At 49.4% G+C, this 10,505-nt stretch overlaps 1 non-coding gene and 1 pseudogene across 1 annotated transcript; both read right to left on the bottom strand.

The window, feature by feature from the left end:
• Positions 1–5,922: 5,922 nt before the first annotated feature.
• LOC119313105 lies at positions 5,923–9,421 on the bottom strand (annotated as a pseudogene).
• TRNAT-AGU lies at positions 7,820–7,893 on the bottom strand. Its single transcript has one exon. It is a non-coding gene; the product is annotated as a tRNA-Thr (tRNA).
• Positions 9,422–10,505: the final 1,084 nt, after the last annotated feature.

Raw genomic sequence — 10,505 nt, 5'->3', positions numbered from 1 at the left:
GGTTGTTCGGATTGTCCGCCCTATTTGGACGGATGCACATGTTCATCGTCCGTTGATTCACCCTGCTCTATGGCTGGGTCTTTGTCGAGGTGGGGCTTGGCCTTGCGCTTACGCCGCCGCTTTGATTGTTTTTCGGGGGAGCGATCCCTGGCCGCATCCTTTTGGTCCTCGTTGTCGTTTCTATTGTATGTGTCCACCATGCATACATCGTATGATGAGGTGGCTTTCCGGCGCCCTATAGGTGCTGGTTCTTGATCGTCTCCTTTATCGGCGTCCATACCGTCGATATCTTCAGAGTCGAAATTGAGCATGTCGGTTAGATCGTCGACAATGGCTATCAAGTGGGTGGTGGGTGGGGTTCGAACTTCGTCGTCCGCATCCCAACCACCCCGACCGAAGTCCGGCCAGGGTTCTTTCGACAAAGAGAGAGACTTTAGCGAATTTAGGATATCGCCAAAGGGCGAGTGCTGAAAGACATCCGCAGCGGTGAACTCCATGATCGGAGCCCAATTGGGTTCGATCGAAAGGGGTGCGGAATATTCAGAGTCCGGAACAGAGTCCGGCACCTTGGAGTCACGGGCCTTGCAAAGGACTAGGCTGGTATTCGGCTCCATCGCCGCAGAGATTGCGGCTCCTGGGGCGGCGTCCAACCGTCCGTCCCTGGCTAGCACAGTCGGCTCCGAGCTAATGGTCAGAGTGAACACCTGAGCGGCACTCTGGGCGCTGTCCAGCGGCAGAGCTAGATCATGCCCATCAAGACAGTGCGGCGCGCCCAGTCGTGGCTCGAATCCGTTGAAGATCAAGTCCCCGTGGCTGTCGGCCGTGTAGTTTAAGCTTCCAAACCTGACCTGATGGTCGGGGGCGTAGCTTTCGATCTGCTCCAGATGGTCAAACGAGTTGGCCCGCAGTGCGAAGCCGCCGAATATGAAGATCTGTCCGGGGAGAAAAGTCTCATCCCGGGCCGCATCGCGATTGACGAGCGAAGAAGCCATCAGGCCTAAAGGCGACGACACAGAGGAACTCTCAATGAAAGCACCAATGTCGGTGTCAAAACCGGCGGATCTCGGGTAGGGGGTCCCGAACTGTGCGTCTAGGCAGATGATAACAGGAGACAAGGGACACGATGTTTTTACCCAGGTTCGGGCCCTCTCGATGGAGGTAAAACCCTACTCCTGCTTGATTAATATTGATGATATGGGTAGTACAAGAGTAGATCTACCACGAGATCGGAGTGGATAAACCCTAGAAGCTAGCCTATGGTATGATTGTTCTTCGTCCTACGGACTAAAACTCTCCGGTTTATATAGACACCAGAGAGGGCTAGGGTTACACAGAGTCGGTTACAATGGGAGGAGATCTTCATATCGTCAAGCTTGCCTTCCACGCCAAGGAAAGTCCCATCCGGACACGGGACGGAGTCTTCAATCTTGTATCTTCATAGTCCGGGAGTCCGGCCAAAGGTCTTAGTCCAGCCATCCGGACACCCCCTAATCCAGGACTCCCTCTGTCACCATGACAATGTTGAAGATGATGAAGTTCTTCCTCAAGTTGAATACAATGTGGTATCATCGCCTGTTCTTACGAACATCGAAATCATCAGCATTGGTCGTCCTCTGACGCCAATTGCTTAGGATGCTTCATGGGCTGATCGCCCGCAACAACAAGACTCCCCCAGTACTCCCCAACAACAACAAGCCACACCATCTGTGCAAGTTGAAGAGGATGAGGGCCTGCCTACTCCATCTCCCAAGGCGTCACCTGTCCTACAAAGGGTTCGTAAAGGACCAAGGCCTCAAGTCCCTCTTCCGAGTGTTCCAGAAGGAGAAGTGCACCATCAACCTGTTGCACGTCAGGTGTTTTCAGAAGCCACTCCAACTGTGAATGTCTCCGTGTCTGAAGCCCCAGCTGCTGAAGACAATCCGGCTGCATCAGCTGATGACGAACATCAAGAAGAACGTGTCCCTACTCCCCCCATTCCTGAAGAAGCTGTTCATGAAGTGAACGTGTCTGTGCCTGACCCTCCAGCTCATCAAGTGGAGGTTGAAAACCTTGAGGCTACCACCACCAACACCAATGAAGCCAATGACATAGTCATGGCTGAAGCTAATGTGGAGCCTGTCCCAAGCACCGTGCCAGAAGTCAATGCTGAAAATGCTCCTGAAGCTTCTGTTGTGCAGCCCGAAGCCACTGTTGCTGCCACTGCTCCTGTTCCGCCACCAAGGCCCTATACAATTGAGCAAGCATACAACCATGGCGAGCTAATCACAGTAAGATGGCCCGTTCTGGTCCCTCCGCCTAATGTCTCTGGTCCTCAGTTTGACTATCACATTGAGCATAGGCCTCAGGTCCAGAAGCCAAAGCTAAGACTGCCAAGGTTTCCAGGTACTGCCACATCTGTCGGGTCCTTCAATGCAAATGGCTTCAAAAGCCACAATACATTCTTTGACAGTTCAAAGAACCCCTACACAAGGCCAAGAATATCATCAGATTGTTTCTGGAGTCATCAACAACGAAGCTATTACTCATGTGTTCTGTATGATCAAGGGCGCATTTTCCCTCATATGCACCTCGACACTGAAGCCATTGCTGGACTGCCATGCTTAGAAGAAGCACTTGACTGCTTTCGTGATGCTGGTCTGCTCAGTTTTGTGACAGACAAAGAACATTGGAATGAAGAACTTTTGCTTCAATTCTATGCTACCCTCCACATTCACGGATATAACAGAGATACAAAGACATGGGTTCTCGAGTGGATGACAGGAAATGTTCATCATGAAGCTAAAGCTCTTGACATCATTGAGCTTACAGGCCTATCCACTCCCGAAGAGCTATATGAACCTGGTTGTCAAAACCACCGCAATGCACTGGAGAGCATCTTCCATAAACCATAACCAACCATGAGCCAGATGTTGAGCATGATGAAGCCTTTGCCACATGATGCTGAATATCTAAAGGAGTTCTTTGTTGATGACCTTGAGCATCTGCCGCGCACCATATATCACATCATAAGGCGGACTCTGTGGCCGATCAAAGGACATTCATCAGCTGCAAAACTTGAAGGAGCCATGAAGACATTGGTCTTTTACATCCTCAATGGCATTAGCTTCAATGCACAAGATTTGTTCCTTCGGCAACTGGCTGCGTCTGGATCTGACCTGTTTGGCCTGAAGTTCTATGCTCCATGGGTCATGTGCCTCATCAAGCTACACTCTACTGTTAACTATCAACCCTCTGCTCACAATCATGTGATCTTTCTACCAGAGGTTGATATGTCAGTTGAAGCCATATACCCTGAACCTGCCAAGAAGCCTCTTAGTCTTCAAAATGCTGAACACTAAAGCTTCACTCAGCCTATTGAAGGAGTCCAAGCAGTAACTCGTGTCTATCCAATGGCTGGAAACACTCTCTACCTCATCGTGCGCCAACTAAAGCTACTGAGAGCACAATTGCTCAAAGGCCTCGGAAGTGCTCTCGGGTCCTAAATGACCGAGAACTTCTTGTGGCCCTGCATCAGAAACAAGATAAGCATCATTTTTGGCTCAAGCGTCAGATGCAAAGCCCCTTGGTGGATGTAAATCGCATTCGAAACCTTGCCACCAAGAATGCATTTGTCACTCACGAAACTTGTCGGCGATCATGGAAGAGTTTGACCCTGCTTAGTGCTGAAGTAGATCTTCAAGACGATGGCTTCACTGACAGATTCAAGTTTGACTCCACTCCTCCACGGAATGCTGTCCTACGTAGAACTCCATCTCTTGAAGACTCTGACTATTCTTCCTCCGCGGCAACTGTAAATGCCAATGTGATTGATGATGAAGACGATGCAACTTCACCACCCCCTACTTCTGCACGCATCGACACTACACCAAGTTCGTCTGCACCGCCAAACAACAACGACAACCCTACTGCTTCACCTACTCCTCATGAGGACGAGTAGATGCTCTATGTCTTCAAACCTTTTTGGTCATTACTGACAACAGGGGGAGAAGCATATGAGTTGATAGTCTTCAAGCAGGTTCATAAGGGTGGTTGCTTTATATTTTTGCCTAGTTCTTACAACTCTTGCTTTTGATACACTTTGTTCTTTGAGTTGTAACACTTAAACTTGATGGTCGTCTGCTACTTATTTGCGTTTCCACGTGCGATGATAACTTCCGCACTTAGATCATTCTGCAGACGTTCATTTTTCATTATGCATGTCATTCTCTTAGTTATATCATTTCGTGCATGATGAATTATCTTCATAAGTTGAAGAGGATCTCCACAAGTACAACCTGCCATGTGCATTTGCATTCCAAAAGCAAATTATTTATATGCACATCTTCAGGAGGAGCCCTTGCCACTTATGAAGACAATACGCTATCCTTTACAATTTCACATACTTCTTTCCCGTTGAAAACTTCAACCAGTTTGTCATCAATCACCAAAAAGGGGGAGATTGTAAGTGCATCTAGTGCCACCCCTAGTTGCTTTTGGAGCATCACTTCAACGCAGGAAGTGTCCCTCATTGATTCGATTTACATACCGGAGATGACCCCTAAAAATGTATGAAGACATTGAAGACAATGATGGTGTGTGAAGATATTCACACTGAAGACTATGACATGAGAAGACATTGAGTGAAGACTATGGAGCGCGAAGAGTGAGTTGTTTCGTTGTTTCCTTTTCTTCTTTGTTGAGTCATAGGAACCACCGTACTGTTAAGTGGGGTCTAAGTGAACAAAGTCAGAGTGACTGAAGTGATGCTCAACCCAAATCCTATATCTTCGAGCGAAGAGAATGAGAGCAAATCTTATCCAGAGCTGGATGAGTCAGCTTTGCTTGTAGTCCAAGTAAAGTTGCCGTGTGTGTTTGAAATCTGACCGTTGGAACACGTGTCAGTTCCTTAGTGACTCAGGGTCATTTTGGACATATCAGGTCGGGTTTCCTTGTGGCTATAAATAGCCCACCCCCTACACCATAAATTGGTGGCTGCTCAGAGTTAGTTTACGGCTTTTGTCGTTTTGAGAGCAACCCACCTCGAAGCCTTTGAGAGAGAAATCCTTGCGAGGACAAAGCCCAAACACCCAGAGCCCAAGAGTGTTAGGCATCACTGAAGTCTTTCTGTCTGTGTGACTTGAAGACTTATTACACTTGAGGACTGTGTATCCTCCAGCCGGTTAGGCATCGCGTTCTGAGCATCCAAGAGTCATTGTGGATTGCCGGTGAACGAAGTCTGTGAAGGTTCGGAAGTCTACCTTGAAGACTTACCAGAGTGATTGGGCGGGGACTGTGTGTCCTTAGCTCAAGGGGAATAAGGTGAAGACGCGGTCTTATGAGTTGAATCTCAGCCTCCCTAACCAGACGTACATTTGTCACAACAACTGGAACTGGTCCAACAAATTCTGTGTCTTCAACAAGTGACTGGTTCTATCCCTTCCCTCCTTTACTTTGAGTTTGTCTTCGTGAAGTCATTGCTTATTTGTCTTATTTGTTTGACTTCATTGCTTGACTACTATCGCTGATTGGCTTCATACTATCTTCCATCCCGATCCTTACTACCTAGCTACTATTAGTCTTTGTACGTTCACATTATTGCATACTTGACTATGGCTTGCTTGTTGTAGTTTATCTTCCACTGCATATCAATTAGGTTATTTCTATTGTCTGTCTTCGAAACTTTCACGTCTTGAAGACTTTGAGAAAAATCGCCTATTCACCCCCCCTCTAGTCGATAACTAGCACTTTCACCCACACACACGATGATGCCCACGTGACACTCAGATTTTAGTAGATTCCTTTAGGATTCGTGAAAAATAGAATTAACGTGGATCAAGGCGTGTGGGCGATGTTAAAACATGCCACACGTGTGGGCGTTATCATTTAGGATAAAATAAAATGAAGGGAGATGCTTTCATTGTGCACCGATGCACAACCCGTTTATTACTCCGTGATCTTAGAAGGGTCAAGGACGTGGCCGGCGAAGACCACCGTACGGGACACCTCCTCCACTATGAAAACCGCAAACGGATGGTTCGCAATGAAATCATCAACAAGCACTTTGCCGCAACGAAGTACCATGCCCATGTCGATGAACGCAGCCGCCTCGGTACCTTCCTCGTTCACTTCGACAACCGCCCTGTGGAACACGTCCTCTACCCGCTGTGGCACGTCGTTTCCACCCGAGTCCTCCTGCACCATGTCAGACAGATCGGCCTCTTGGCCAGAGGAGAGGGCATACTTCTCTCAAACAAGTGCCTCCACCCCCTGGCCACGACGGGACCGACGGGACGGGGTAAGTTCAACATATTGACACCCTTTGCCCCTAAGCAAGTTATGGTAGTGCCATTGACCCTCTTCACATGGTAAAAATATATCATCGGAAAGATCTTTGAAATGTGCATCCAATGCCATACGTCTTGTGACATATAACTCATTTTTTGTTGGTTAAATTAATGATCAAAGTTAGGCATAAAAATATAAAGTGGTCTTGTATAAGGGAATGGAGGGAGTATCAAAACCAACACAATAAAGTAGGCTTTGATTAGGGCATTTGTAGAACACCCTCTCGAACTGAGGTGTAGAATTTTCAAACAAGTGGAACGACGGTCCTTACCCTGGCATCACCAACGGCGACCAAGTCCCCGGTGGGCGAGGCGATGCCACTCCACAAGGTGGCTGAGATGATTTGGGATCTTGGAGTAAGTAGTGCACACATCTGTACACTCTTGGTACAATGCATGCATTGATGAAAGGCCAGTACTGGGCGCCGGCGCACCGGCCGAAACTTTCGGCCGGTCCAGCCCCAGTCGTTCGATTCACGTAATAATAACCGTCTAGATTGCATCTCCTCCCTTGTCGTCGGTAGCTTGCTCGCCGGAGCCGCTCGTCGGCGCGCTCGTCAGAGCCGCTCGTCGGCGCGCTCGTCGGAGCCGCTCGCCGGACCTGCTCGTCGGCTTCCTCGCCAGAGCTGCTCGTCGGCCTACTCGTCGGCTTCCTCGCCGGAGCTGCTCGTCGGCTTGCTCGCCGGAGCCGCCGCTCGCCTGCATGCTCTTCGGCGCGCTCGCCTGCATGCTCGTCGGAGCTGCTCGCCGGTGCGCCATGTGCGATCGAACTTCGCCATGGCCGTTGCAGCAAATCACGTCGCCGGACACAGCTTTTTTTGTGGCCGGTTGTAGCAAAATTCACGAAGCCATGTGTGATGTAGCAAAATGCGACACCGCTAGTAGCAAAATACGATGCCGGTTGTAGCATGTTGTGATGCCAGTTGAAGCATCTAGCAAAAAAGATGTTGGTTTCAGCATCCCTGTGACAACGGTGGTCACATGTAGCAAAAAACGTGGTGGCCATGCGATGTAGCAAAAAGCGACGTTAGATGTAACTGTGTGGGACGCCGGTTGTAACAATTTGTGACAACGGTGGTAACATGCAGAAAAAATACGGGGCCGTATGATGTAGCAAATCGTGAAGCCGGTTGTAGCTGCGTGGGAAGCAGCTTGTAGGAATTTGAGACAACGGTTGTAGCATTAGGGAAACTACGATGTGGGCTGGAGGTAGAAGAAGGGGAAGAGATAAGATAGAAAAGAGAGCCAGATGCGTAGGACCCGCCATGTGCGGGAGCAGTTTTGCATGCAGCAGTTTTGCGGAGAGCCTGGTGCGTAGGACCCGCCATGTGCGGGAGCAATTTTGCATGCAGCAGTTTTGCATGTGGCTGCGCGTACGGGTCGTGCTGCGCGTAGCGGCGCGCCGTTTCGAAACATTTCCCTTGATGAAACCACTTGTACAAACTGCAAAGGACAACAAAATTGCCGAAACAGTAGAAAATACAAGAAAAAAGAACTGCTTTCATTGAGAGTTGAACTCAAGACCTCCCGCTTACTAAACGGGTGCTCTAACCAACTGAGCTATGAAAGCTTTTGCTACAGAATTAATTATTTACTTACACGACCTATATTTCTTGGATAGATCTAATTATATCAATTTGGTATTGAGAATGTGGAGACTTTAGAAAAATTGTTTCAAGTCAAAACTAATATGTGAAGTAAAAAAGAAACGGAGGGAGTACATTCTAAGAGCTTGAGGTAGACAACATCTTTGAAAGTTGTTGGTAGGGCCGTAGGGGTCACCATTGATGTTTCCACTCATGGCCGAGGGACTAAATCTGAGATAAACTCAAATATAGCTCCTCCTAATGGATATGTCATAAATCACCAAAAAAAATTTAGAGAAATCTAAGAGATGCATAGTTACTTTGGCGACTTCGGAAGTGGAAACGAGTCCTTTGTTCTGGCCATGCTAGGGAGGGATGTCAAGAGAAGATGAAGAGCATATCTCAACCTAGTGTCATGGCAAGTCCTCGCCGAACGCCGCCCGGAGCCCCAGGCTCTCCAGAGCTTTCTTCATGCTGCAGAAGAAGGACAACTTGAACTTGGGTAGTCGGAGCTTGGTCAAGCTACTTGACCAAGTTGGCAGGTGGTCGAACAGGAACCCTGGCCCGCCAGACGCGTACGCCATCTCGTCGGCAAGGCTACGCAGCCCGTTGCGCGCCGTCGGCAGAAAGATGCACATCGAATACCGCGGGCCACCGCCTTCCCCGTTGGCCGCCTGCTTGTACCGGAGCTTGGGCACCTTAAACCTGCCATGGCAGGCCACCAAGTAATCGCGGGCTTTGCCCCCGGTCATGAAGGGCACGCGGACGTCCCTGCCGTCGAGGCGGTGGAACAATTTGTCTTTGGTGCGGCTCTTGAGGAAGGGCTCCTCCCACTTGCCCTTGAAGTAGATAGCATTGGCGAGCACGAGCCTGGTGTCGCCGTGCACTGAGCCCGGCGGGACGACGGAGGTGATCAGCTTCTTCGTGGCCTCCGTGACCCACCTGTTGATCTCCTCCCTTGCATCATCCGGCTGCATGCAGGAGAGAGATCGATCATGGTTGAAAGGGACAAACAGTGAGACATATATACCATGCTACAGTCTTACAGATCGATCTATGGCTTTGCCGCCGAACTACTGTACTGACCTTTCTCACGAAGTCGACGGCGCGCGCGTCCGCCTTGTAGGATTCGACGGCGGCCTTCTTTTAGGCCGGATTCAGCGGCAGATCTTTCTGGCACCAGACGCTGCACGCGGACGTAACGACCAGCGGCCCGGACGGGTTATCGGCGACGAGGGCGCGCTCTGCCACGGCTCGCACGATCCCCGCGACCTCGTCGCGCGATGCCGCGCCGAGCACGGCGAGGATCTCGTCCAGGGTGTCACCCCGGGCGCCGGCCGCCGGAAGGCCCAACGCGGTGTAGATGGACAGCGGCGAGAACATGATGTTCTGGCCCTTGTGCTCCTCGCCGTCCGAAAACATCTTGGACAGGCGGAGCGCAAGCGCCGTCGGGCCGCCGGAGTCAGCGGACGTCCCGCTAGCTTTCTTGTTTGGGCTGCTCGCCTCCTCCATGTTGCCCTAGCTAGTTTGTTTGCCGTCCGTGGGGTCAAACAAGGCGGCGCGTAGGGGTTGATCCTGTTTTATAGCGCTATTTTTGATTTTTGAGTTGTATAGCGCTATTAGTTCGACGAGAAATCTTCTTTTTAGCGTTATGTTAACATTTTTTTTAGGTCGCCGATCTTTTTCTAAAAAAAAAAAATCAGGTCTCCCCTCTTGTATTCTAGCTATTCACGAAAATCAGTTTGGCTCCACTAAATTCACTTTGGAGCAGTTTCATTCAGAAGTTGTAGTACTATCAAGAGACATGTTTGGCTTCCATCTAGCTCCAGCTTCAAGAATGAAAAATTTGGTGGAAAGGATCTATTTGATTGGTTGATGGGCGAGAAATGAAGGGGTATCCATTTACTGGTGGCAGTGGTGGATAATTTCCACCCAACTTTAGCTTTTAGAGTTTTTGGAGCACCCCTGAAGAGCTTCATAAAATACGTACCCAAATTCTAGTTTTTTCGGAGCGGCATATCGTGAAGCTACCCCGCTTGTGTTTTCTGGAGCAGAGTTGAATTTTAAGGAGAGCGGTCCCAAACAGGCTCTAAGGATTGCTTTTCTTTTAGTGTTTGGGCTTCTTTAGTTTTTTTTTTTTACGAAAAGGATCAAATCTATTGTAAAGATTCAACGAGAGTACAATACACCTCAAACATGATAAAAATTACATTGAGATCCATGGACCACCGAACAATCATTGCCACTGCCAGACCGAGCCGCCAACACGACGCTATCGCCGCTCCCATACCGAAGCCGGCCTGACCTTGTCATGACAGTCGGGAAGTCTTTGTGCACGCGCCCCGAAGCTGTAGTCGCCGCCATTGAATCCTTCAATAGATCTGAAGAACCTGACACCAAATATCAATGTTACGTATACACGACGAGAAACCCTAACCTCACTGTCCCGAGGAGCTGGCAGGAATCTACGTCGGAGCTCCGTCTAATCCGTCCCAACGGACAAAGTTGAGGAGGATCGGAGCCCGAAAGACTGACTCGGAGAAGAAGCGTTGTCATCCGTCCAAATGCCGCCCTTGCGAGAACTAAACCCATACCT

This window comes from Triticum dicoccoides, chromosome 5B, assembly GCF_002162155.2.
Source record: "Triticum dicoccoides isolate Atlit2015 ecotype Zavitan chromosome 5B, WEW_v2.0, whole genome shotgun sequence".
NCBI lineage: Eukaryota > Viridiplantae > Streptophyta > Magnoliopsida > Poales > Poaceae > Triticum > Triticum dicoccoides.
The sequence above is the reverse complement of the archived record's forward strand: the minus strand, read 5'-3'. Positions and strand labels throughout refer to the sequence as shown.